The sequence below is a fragment of the Helianthus annuus genome, chromosome 16, assembly GCF_002127325.2.
Source record: "Helianthus annuus cultivar XRQ/B chromosome 16, HanXRQr2.0-SUNRISE, whole genome shotgun sequence".
Lineage (NCBI taxonomy): Eukaryota > Viridiplantae > Streptophyta > Magnoliopsida > Asterales > Asteraceae > Helianthus > Helianthus annuus.
In genome coordinates this window covers 156370034-156382154 of record NC_035448.2, presented here as the reverse complement: position 1 = coordinate 156382154, position 12121 = coordinate 156370034, and the positions used below count along the sequence as shown (strand labels likewise).

The 12121-nt window shown below is 40.1% G+C and overlaps 1 pseudogene; it reads left to right on the top strand.

The window, feature by feature from the left end:
- The first annotated feature begins 1436 nt into the window (after positions 1-1436).
- Positions 1437-3334, top strand: LOC110919791 (annotated as a pseudogene).
- Positions 3335-12121: the final 8787 nt, after the last annotated feature.

Below are 12121 nucleotides of genomic sequence, written 5' to 3'. Positions count from 1 at the left end.
TCGAAGGATGGTGTTAATCCTTCGAGGTGCACGAAAGATATAGTTCGACTGATTAGACCTCGAAGGATGATCCTTCGAGGTCAATGCTCATCTTTCGAACATGTTGTGATCGATAGATGATCCTTCGGACCATCTATCGGATCCTTCGATCTGGCATCATGGGCTGGGTATATATATACCCATGCAGTGTATGTGTGAGTTAGTTCTGCCATTTGCACATCCGAGAGATAGAAAGATTTGAGAGCATTCTGTCCAGAACTCACACACACACTTTGAGAGTTTATAGAACATTTCTGTAAACATTGAGCTTGTAACCGAACCCTCATTGCATTAATACAAGTTGTGTTAATCGGTGAACTTGTGTGTTTGTTTCTCTACTTGCTACTAACTCGGTTTGCTTGCTAGCTTGGATTCCGCACTCGCTAGTAGGTTTGTATAACAAGGTTTAGGTTCGTAATCCTCCGCGAAAAGGGACCTACACATTTTAATATTTGTTTTAAACTAGAAAATAATCTATCTACATTAGAAACTCTATAGAATAATACATTTGGGACCAACAAAATTCATTAATTAATCGATAAATTAATAATTATTAAATTAATAATTATTAATTTATATATTAATTAATATTTTATTAATTTATAGTAGAATACTTAGTTTACAAACACCTTTCAAGCTTCCACTTAATTATTTGTTGATGCATTTTTGTGTCTGTCATTAGTCTTGTAATTTACGATGTATTTTGCACGGTCTTTTATCGTTTATCGAGTCTGTATTTGCCGTCGACCAAGTCGGATATCATCCTATCCACTTGTGTCCGACTTGTTTGTCTCCTTTTGGTTTGTAATGCTCTATGAACAATGCATGTTGCATGTAAAGGGTAGTTCTGTCTTTGGTAGGTGTTTATTTGTTAACTGTTGTTTGCTGTCTGTTTGTAGCAAACAACTGAACTATTGCAGCCTTCGACGAAACAGGTTGTTTCGTCGAACACAGGACCACGAAACAGGCTCTTGTCCATTTCACTGTGTTTCGTCGTGGTCTGCGACGAAACAAACTTGTTTGGTCGGACTTTGGGATTCTTCAGGCCCAAGTATATGGACCCTTGTGTTTCGTCGGCCCACTTGGTGTTTCGTCGATCACTAAGGCCCAGGCTGCTATAAATAGACACCCTCTGTTTCGTTTAGAACTTAGAGATGAGAGCATACCCAAAAAGTCATTCTGTCTAGACTGTGTTTGTATCAGTTTGTATTCTCATCCAGTTTAATCAAACGATTGTGTTTCTTTGGTTAAACCATTGTTGTTACTGTTTTCTATGTTTGATTTGGCTTAGTTACGTGGATTCCGCACACGTGACTTTGTTTGTTATAAACAAGGATTTGGTTGTGTAAATCGGTCCTCCGATTTCGGGACCTACATTATTGTATACAATGCATGTATATCAAATGAACGGCCCAATTTGAAAGAAACCTTCAATCTCCCACCTTATTATGCTTCTTGTGTTCAATGTATCACTTTATGGACATTAAAAATATTTTCTATATAAATACAAGATCAAAATAGGTTAACACAAACAAATCATACACACAACATGGCTTCCCATCTTAAAGGTGTGAAAAAAACAACAATGACAGACGAGATTCAAAGAGCATTATGCAAGCACAACAAGGATAATCTAAGTCTCACTCAAAAGCAATTGCAAGAATGGGTTCATAGTAACTATGGTTTGCAGGTGAGTCAAGCGACAATATCGAATACAGTTAAGCGGTATTTAGAGTATCTCTCACTTGCTCCCGAAAGAGGCGATGTTAAGCGTCACAAACCGGCAAAATTTCCTGACCTAGAAAAATCTCTCTATGAATGGATTCTTCAATATCATGAAAGATATGTATCCAGTGGATACTCCATACTTTACTTTTTCTATTGGTTGGCTTGGAAAGTTCAAAGCAAGATATGGAATTAAAAATTTCCGGCGTTGTGGAGAGAGTGGATCTGTTGAAATGGAGGGCATGGAGGACAAATTAAAATCCATAAGAGACAAAGTTGATCAGTTTGAAATGAAAGACATCTTTAATATGGATGAAACAGGTTTGTTTTTTTATTATTTTATTTTATATTTTGTACTTTAGTGATGTAATTATTTACATGTTTTGATCTTAAACAGGTTTGTTTTTTAGACTTCAACCGGATCATTCCCTTGCAACAATGCAGCTTGAAGGGAAAAAACAAGACAAGGAAAGACTAACTGTTGCTATTTGCTATAATGAGGACGGTTCCGAAAAACTTCCTTTATGGATTATTGGGAAATATGCTAAACCAAGGTGCTTCAAGAATGTAAACTTGAACATTCTGAATGTTGGTGCACTTGTGTCTGTACTTTGTCTGTATTTTGTCACGATATAAAACGATGTCCTTTGTTAGTCCTGTAAGTTTGACCAAGTCAACCATCCTCCTGGTTTGACTTGGCCAAACAGTTAGACAATGGTTGTAGATGAGTTGTCGAAGGATGACTCATCGAAGGATGAGTCATCGAAGGATTGTTTAGATCCTTCGATGAGCTCGAAAGATAAGCCTTCGATGGATGTTGATGGACCTCGAAGGATATCATCATTCGAGGTGTATATGTGGATCCTTCGATAGGTTTCAGATCGATAGATGATCTTTCGATCATCTATCTGATCCTTCAATCAGCCTATCTGATCCTTCGACCAGACGACCTGTGTTGGGTATATATACCCGTGTAATGTGTTCACTTCATTTGGGGGACGAGAGACAAGATAGACAGAGAACACAGAACACACACACACACACTGTTTTAGTGGGTTTGCAAAACACATTTGTAAACATAGCTTTGTAACTGAACCTTTCATTCGTATTAATACAAGTGGTGTTAATCGGTGAATATTGTGTGTCTTGTTTGTGCTTGTTTCATCTCGGTTTGCACTCTAGCTTGGATTCCGCACTTGCTAGTGTGTTAACATAACAAGGTTAAGGTTTAACCTCATCCTCCGAGGGACCTACAAGTGGTATCAGAGCCGTGGCTCTTTTCCTTGTTAAAAACCGAGTTTATACAAGACTTTGGTATGTTTGGACAAAACTCACATGGTTTAGCACCCGTTTTTAGTGTTTTTCTCGCTTTTCTTGACGTAAAAACGTGTTCTAAACTAACTGGGTATGTTAAAGGACGGGTTGGGTAACTTAAGAACTTGTTTTTAAGAAACTTGGTGATTTCCGGCCAAATTCCGGCTTACTCCGGTGACCGGTTTCTGGATAAGGATCTTCCATTTTTGGTAATATCTTATTTGTCAAATCTGATTTGGTAGAAAGTATGGTCTGAACATACTTTCTGCCGAAAGTTTCTACCAACCAATCACCTTTTCACCAACCTGTCACCTTTTGTCTGCTGTGTTCGTACAGGTCGAAGGATATCCTTCGAAGTCGAAAGATTATCTTTCGATCAAAGGAGGTTCGACAGATAATCATCCTTCGAACATCCTTCGAAGTCTGTGACTTATCTTTCGATCCAAGGAATCTTTTCGAAAGATATATTGTTCGATCTACAGTTCTTATTCGAAAGATAAGGATCCTTCGTTTTGGAGAATCTTTCGAAATTATTGTTCGAAATTCAACAGTGATCTTTCGAACACTGTTGATCCTTCGAGCAAGTCTTGATCCTTCGATCTTAATCTGTTTAGGTTTAACAAGTTTGTGTTTTTCAGATCTTTCGATCAGGGATCCTTCGGCTGGCTGCTATCATTCGAGATATTAACATAGAATTCACTTTTCTTGTCAAACATGAACCCAAGTTGGTGGGGAACTCCGGCTCCAGATAGTGGAAAATACACAAATACAAGTTCATCTCCCTCATGGTGGGGTACACCGGCTCCAGATAGTGGAAAGTACACAAATACAAGTCTATCTCCCTCATGGGCCGAATCTCCGGTGTCGACATCTTCGCAAGCAAATGCCATATCGACAGGTCAATGGGCATTAGTATCAAATCAAACTCCGAGCATTCAAAGTATCTTATTGAGCGAAAGCGAAACCGGAAGTTTGAATCGACCTCCAAAGTTGATGCACTTAAACGAGTATCCGGGTTGGGTTGATAGGTTCTACACTTACGTGCTAGGGCAAAATACAGAATTGTGGTTACGTTTCACCACAGATTTCGGTCAAACAATAGAGGTTGCCGCTTCATCTGCCGGCACGTTTGCCGATCTTCCTGAAGATCAAAAGAAGACGTATGATCTGGAAAAGAAAGCATACGCCATTCTCACTCAGGCGTTAAGCAAAGATATCTACCACCAGTTTGTCAGTTTCAAGACAACGAAGAAGTTGTGGGACGCGTTGAAGACCAGAGGGGTAGGAAATGAAGCAACACGTCAATTGCGTCATGATCTTCTCAAGAAAGAATTCGATGGCTTCACGTGTATGGATAAGGAATCTTTGGGAGACATGACAAGCCGGTTTTATCATTTGCTTACAGAGTTGAACAATTTTGAAGTAGTGACAACTACAGCAGAGGTGGTGAAGAAGTTTGCTGATGCATTGCCTCCCCAATGGAATAGTTTCTTGGAAATCTTGAAGTATAACGGAGTGTTGAGGACTACAAACATCAATGACTTCGTGCAACTTTTAGAAAACAAGGATCAGGAGGAAACCTTAAAGGCAAAAAGAGTTCCAGTGCCACAAAATCCAGAGATGTATTATGGAACTTCCAGTTCTTCGTCTGTAAGAACCGGTCCACATGCTCCACTTCAAACGGCGTTCGTCACAAGCACGGATATGTATGGCAATCCAGTATAAGTTCCTGTTAAGCCGGCTCCCACCACAGACATGTATGGAAATCCTCTACAACCATCTCCTTCTGCTCAACAACAAGCGTGTTATGGAGGAACATCATCTGCTGGTCAGCAATCAAAACCAAATACAGTACAGCTCGACACTTCAAGCTTCTCTAAGGTCAGTGTAGAAGTAGCAAGGGAACACATGGAGCTGCTTAACACTATAGTGAGCGCGTACTGTGGGTTAGTGGAAGGTCAGATTGGCAACATTAATCTGACACAAGAAGACTATAGGCAGATTGACAAGGAAGAGATGGACTTGATGGATATCAAGTGGGCCTTTGCTAGTGCTGTAAGAAGGGCAAAGGATTTCATGGAAAGTACTGGCAGAACCAGCTTGGAGAGTAAGAAAGACACCAAGTATGGGTTCGATAAACAGGCAGTAAAGTGCTTCAATTGTGGTGAACGGGGTCACTTTAAAAGGGAATGTACAAAGCCAGCACAGCATGGGAACCAGAATCACTTCAGAAACCAGGGCAACCAGCAGAACCAGAACAGGAACAATGAGCGTACATTGATACCTGTCAACAACCAGAGCCAAGCTGGAACATCAAATGCCAACCGGGCACTTGTGGTTCAAGTGGATGAAGGTTGTGACTGGTCAATCCAGTTGAGTGGTGATGCTCCAGATGGAACAGCATTTTTTGCTGAAGTGGTTAAGGATTTAGTTCACATCAGTGGTGGAGAATCTTCCACCAATGGTGGTGAATCTTCTGAGGATGAAGACTCTTCGGGATATAGCAGGAGTTCAGATGAATAATCCTCAAGTTCAGGCGATGATCATGTGGGTGAGACATCAAATGCGTCAGTCGATGCAGATATTGATGAGCTTTTGGAGGAAGCTGCAGCAGGAACTCAAAGAAGATCTATCCTGGTGGATCAAGCTGCTTATTCTTCGTCTTCTCTCCATTCAGCCTTTATGGCTAATGTCGACAGTTCATCAAGTCAGGTATGTGTCGATGAAAACACTGCTATTAATTGTGATAATTGTGATAGTTTGCATGTTAAATGTGCTGATTTAGAGGCAAACATGTCTGAGTTGCAAGGCAAACATGATGCTTTACAAGCTAGTTTGTTTGACTTGCAAGACAAACATGTTTCTTTGAATGCCAAGTGGTGTGAATTGCAAAGCAAACACGAGGCTTTGCAAGAAAAGTATGATGTGACATTCATCCATAATCAAAAGTTGACCGTGGATCTTTCAAAATGCACTGAAGCCAATATGTTCTATGAAAACCATGAAAAGGAGTTTAAATCGGTAATTGAAAAGTTAAAGAAAGATAAAACCGAGCTAACTAAAATGGTTTCCAGAAAACAAACTGACATTAATTTGTATATATCTCGCCTTGAGATTATGCAAAAAGAGATGGCTTGTGTGAAAACCGAAAGTGAGGCGATCCAACTTAAGCTAGACAGTTATTTGAGCTCTAGCTATGTGTTGGATCACATCATTGATGTTCAGAAAGAGAAACGGGATGTCACATGCATAGGTTACAAGAAATGTCCACCACTAGTGAGACATAATTATGATGCAATGCCTGACGAGGAGGATAGAGTGTTCTTTGAACCATCTGTTCCTCTAGATGTAAAGGAGTTTGCAAAAGGACTTGGATACAAGAAAGAAGTATCCTCAGATTCAGATGTGTCAGCAGATACATGTGTGTCTTCTGTTGAACTGAATCAGGATCCTCCAGTTATCATTGAGGATGCTGATTCTTCTGATGATGAATCCGATGATACTACACCAGCAAAGTCTGATGCGGAAATCAAAGAAGAGGACATACCTCTTGAGAATCACATTCTATGTGATCCTCCTGCAAAAACCGCTAAGACTGTGGCGATCGAGTCCTCTTCTGAAGAAGAGTCGGAGAGTGTGAATTTGCTGTACACTCTGGTTGGTGATGATAAAATTTATTCAGACAAAGATTTTCCTATCAAAAATGTTAATCAATCTTTAATAAGTAAAGTCTTTGAAACTTCGACAAGTAAGTTTTTAGGAAAGACAGGACCACGTGTTACAGTTACACAGTGTCCTCCTATTCCAAAGGCCGAAATTCGAAAACAATATGGCAATAAGAAACTAACAACAGTGCAAAAACAGCAAAATCACACCAAGCCAAAAGGAAAATCACCGTCTCAAGCTCAAAAGAAGCCGAATCAAAAGAAGAACAAAAATGTAAACTTTGTGAAGTCGACGGGAACGGACAAAATCGAAACGTTTGAAAACAAATCTAACTTAGATTTTGTTAAGAAAGCAACTGTACAGAAAAGAAATGAACCAAGTAGTTCAAAACCTAGTACCTCGGGATCACAAAGTTCATCATCATCGGCAAGACGATCACATGATACTTCGGGGTTTGTTGAACGAAGATCATGTTTTGAGTGTGGAACAATTGGACATATAATTCGAAATTATCCATATCTTCATAAACAAAAAGGAAAAGTTGATGTTCCCCGTGACCAAACTGACCGCAGACAAACTGTTTCGGTAAAACAAGATCCCCGACTTGTAAAAGAAAGGGAAATGAAACAGAGACGTCAACAGGTCAAGAAATTTGAAAAGGCAATTAAAGCCGATGTGGTTAACAAAACATCTGTTTCTGTCAAACCAGAAAATTCAAAAACTTCAGACAACCATGAAGTTAAAATTTTAAAGAATAACACTAGTAAAACAAAACAGACCTGGAAACCAAAAACGGTTAATGAATCAGGGGGACCATCACAATTTACCAATCATCAAAGACAAGAAGTTATTGTTATTGATGAAAATGGAAGACCCAAGACCACAATGGCTTGGGTCCCCATCTACAACTAATCAATTAAGTGCATGTGCAGGGTGTTCCAGGAGGAACTATCAGTAGTCATTGGATTGTTGATAGTGGGGCATCCAGGCACATGACAGGCGACATGAAGCTTCTCTACGACGTCAAATCTATTAGAGGAGGTTATGTTGCATTTGCTGGAGATAAGGGTGGTTATATTACGGGTGAAGGAATGATATCCAACGGGATTGTCAGCTATGACAAGATCAACTTTGTGCAACAACTTGATCACAATCTTCTTAGTGTTTCTCAAATTTGTGACAAGCAATTCTCAGTACACTTTGATGCTAATGGATGTTATGTGCTGAAACCCGGCTTCAAAATTCCAAAAGAATGGATTCTCTTGTCAGCTCCAAGGATAAATGATTTGTACGTCCTTGATTTGAGCCAACCTATTACTACGTCTGCACAAGCAACTTGTTTCGTTTCCAAAGCCACAGAAAAAGACTCTATCTCTTGGCACAGACGAATGGGTCACATTCACTTACGCAAAATGAATCATTTGGTTTCAAATGAATTGGTGAATGGTGTTCTTCTTAAAAACTTCCATCTTCAAGACGTCTGTGTTTCGTGCTAGAAAGGAAAACAAACGAAGAAATGACATCCTTCTAAGAAGATCAACATGGTGGCAGTTCCTCTTGAACGTTTGCACATGGATTTGTTCGGTCCTGTCAAGCACAAGAGTATTCGGAATGATCAATACTGCCTCGTGATTACTGATGACTATTCAAGATTTTCTTGGGTGGCGTTCATGGCACACAAGAGTGAAACCTTTGGTTTTATCAAAAACTTGATAATTCAGATTGAGAATTTGTATAAGTTGAAGGTTAGGCAGATACGTAGCGACAATGGTACTGAATTTAAAAATCATGCCATGACGGAGTTTTGCACTTCAAAGGGTATTCTTCATGAGTTTAATGCAGCTTATACTCCTCAACAGAATGGCGTCGCTGAACGTAAGAACCGCACATTGATCGAGGCTGCTAGGACAATGTTGGTAGAGTCGTAGTTGCCCATTCCATTCTGGACTGAAGCTGTGGCCTCTGCATGTTATACATTGAATCGAGTCCTTACAGTCAAAATGCACAATAAGACCTCCTTTGAGCTTCTTCAAAAACGGAAACCAGATTTGTCTTATCTTGAACCGTTTGGAGCTCCATGTACAATCATCGATCCTAATGGAAAGTTTGGGGCTAAAGCAATTGACGGATACTTTCTTGGGTATGCCACCCCTAACTTACGAGTCTGGAATCTAGAGACTAAAAGGGTCGAGGAATGGTCTGAGGTCAGAGTACAAAGGCACACCTTGCCCGTCAAATGTCCTGGTCAGCCTTGGATGTTTGAGTACGATGACTTTTTCAATTCGATCAATGTTGAAGCCGTTGAAGAAAGTGCTGCGGCAAGGATGTTTTTCGAGAGTGACAATGCAACAGTTTCACCAGTGGTGCGTCCAATTCTTGTCAATCAAGAACCATCTTCGGTGAACAATAATACTCTCGACAATGAGGATTTTCATGATGCAACCGAATTGAACGAATCTTCAGAGGATGATGAATTTCTAGATGCAGATTAAGAAGCTCCAACAACAGCAGTTCATGGTACTTCAGAGGGTACTCCTCCAGTGGATGCCCATAGAACAGCTGAAGCTACTGCATCATCCTCTTCGTCAATTCCGGGCATTGATTTAGTTGTTGATCTGAATTTCAACAATCTGGGTATAAATATTCCAGTTCCGGATAATCCAGAAACAAGGATTCATAATACCCATCCTCAACAAAACATCACCGGAAATGTGCAAAGTGGCATTCAAACAAGAAACATGTTGCGAAACAACAACAATGCAGGCCTGTATGCAGCTATTCGAGAATCCGGGCAACAAAACGATTGGTCTTTCGCGTGTTATGTTTCACAGGAAGAGCCAAGAACTTGGAAAGAAGCCATAAAAGATAACTCTTGGGTTGAAGCAATGCAGGAAGAATTGCAACAATTCTAGAAGCTTGGTGTCTGGAAACTCGTAGAGAAACCTGCTGGCTACAAGAAGATTGGTACCCGTTGGGTGTTTAAATGCAAAAAGGATGACCGCGGAGTTGTTATCCGGAACAAAGCACGTTTAGTCGTTCAAGGTTTTCGTCAGATAGAAGGAATCGACTACAACGAAGTCTATGCACCTGTTGCACGTCTGGAAGCAATTCGGATCTTTCTGGCTTATGCCTCATTCAAAGGATTCAAGGTTTACCAGATGGACGTCAAAAGTGCATTCTTACATGGTGTGGTTGAAGAAGAGGTGTACGTCGAACAGCCTCCAGGTTTTGAAGATCCTATCCATCCCGATCGGGTTTGGTTGCTCAACAAAGCTCTCTATGGTCTACATCAAGCACCGCGAGCTTGGTATGCAACCTTATCTAACTATCTGCTGGAGAACGGTTTTCAAAGAGGTCTTATTGACTGTACTCTTTTCATCAAAGAACAAGATGGAGATCTTCTTCTGGTACAGGTATACGTTGATGATATTATTTTTGGTTCTACTAATGATGTCTTGTGTAGGAATTTCGAGCGCATTATGCAGGATAAATTCGAGATGAGTGCTATGGGGGAAATGACCTTCTTCTTGGGCCTACAAGTGCAACAAACTGAGTCTGGGATATTCATCCATCAGACTAAATATGTTGGTGACATCTTGAGCTGGTTCCAGATGTCTGATGCAACGCCCATTAGTACCCCACTGCCACAAAATCACGGAATTTCTCCAGACTTGAAGGGTGAAGCTGTTAACCCCTCATATTACCGCGCAATGATCGGATCTCTTATGTACCTCACAGCATCAAGACCAGACATAATGTACCCAACGTGTCTGCTTGCCAGATATCAAGTCAACCCGAAGGCCTCACATCTTGCAGCTGTCAAAAGGATTTTTCGTTATTTGAAGGGTTACCCTGACACCGGTCTATGGTACCCTAGGGATAATAACTTTGAATTGGTCGCTTTCAGTGATTCTGATTTTGGCGGATGCAAAATCGACGACAAATCCACAACGGCTGGATGTCAGTTTTTAGGAAATCGCCTAGTCACATGGCAGTGCAAGAAGCAGACTTGTGTCGCTACATCAACATGCGAAGCTGAATACATTGCTGCCTCAAGTTGTTGCTCCCAAGTTCTTTGGATCCAACAACAATTACGCGACTACGGTTTTGAATTCCTAACTACTCCTATTTACGTTGATAATTCTGCTGCATTACAGATCACTAGAAATCCTGTGCAGCAATCAAAGACCAAACACATCGAAATCAAATATCACTTCATACGTGATTGCTTTGAAAAAAGGCTAATCGATGTTGTTAAGGTCCACACCGATGACCAACGTGCCGACCTTTTTACCAAAGCATTTGACAAATCAAGATTTGACTTTTTATTATTGGTAAACGGCATTAAGGTCAAGCAAGAGTAAACCAACATCGGAAAATCATTGTTGTAAATACCTTTGTGTTTTAAATTTGTCTTACTTTATTGATTTTAGGGGGAGTAAATCCAAAAATCTGAAAATCCAAAAACATCGAAAAATTTCAAAAACACAAAAACAATAGAAAAACAAAAATGAGTTTCCTGGCGAGCAAAAGAGAAAATGATAGTACATCAGTGGTCTATCCAAACCTCTTTAAATCTTAAATGAAAAACAATAAGCAGCTCTATATAAGATGTATCGGTAGGCTCACAATCACTTTAAAGTGTGCAGGGTGATATAAACTTAAATCGACTGAAGACCAAGTGGGAACCATTCATTGGCATATGGTCTTAGTACCGAAATTTCGTTTGATAGATTGCCGAGGTTCTGAGATATTCGGTCTTTATGCTGCTTATCATCTGGGTATCATGGTTGTATCTTTTACCGAAAAATAATGGGGGCGCAAGTCTAGATCTTCCATGATACCATACATACGTGTACATACTGCATTCGACCTCAATAAGTGATCAACAATCACATGTCCAAACAAATAAGTGATAAAATATCACATTTATCCGGGAGTCAAGTTCGTCTCTCTGCTGTATGAAAGTACTGACCTGTTCACGGACTTGCTCCTGTGCCCTCATGCATATGAAAATCAAGTTCCTCATCAATAAGTGATTCTATCACATAGGGCTTGTTTTCAAATCAAAATAAGTGGGAATCTCACATCATATACGATCAAACAGATGATAATCGGTATACTCACCGGTAAGATGAACCCTCGTGCATACCTTGATACGGGAATGTGTCGTGATGTGGATGAACACCGGTCGGTAAGTATAAATCATACCTTAACGTATCCCCTCGCCATGATTACATCTGATAAGTTGAGCTTATGTGGATAACAATACCGATAATTGTTATAGGATGCTTATCTTAATGTTAACTAATTGAACAACAAGAGCGTTTTGGCATGACCGTACACTGATATGATTCTCTTACCCTCGAAACTCGCA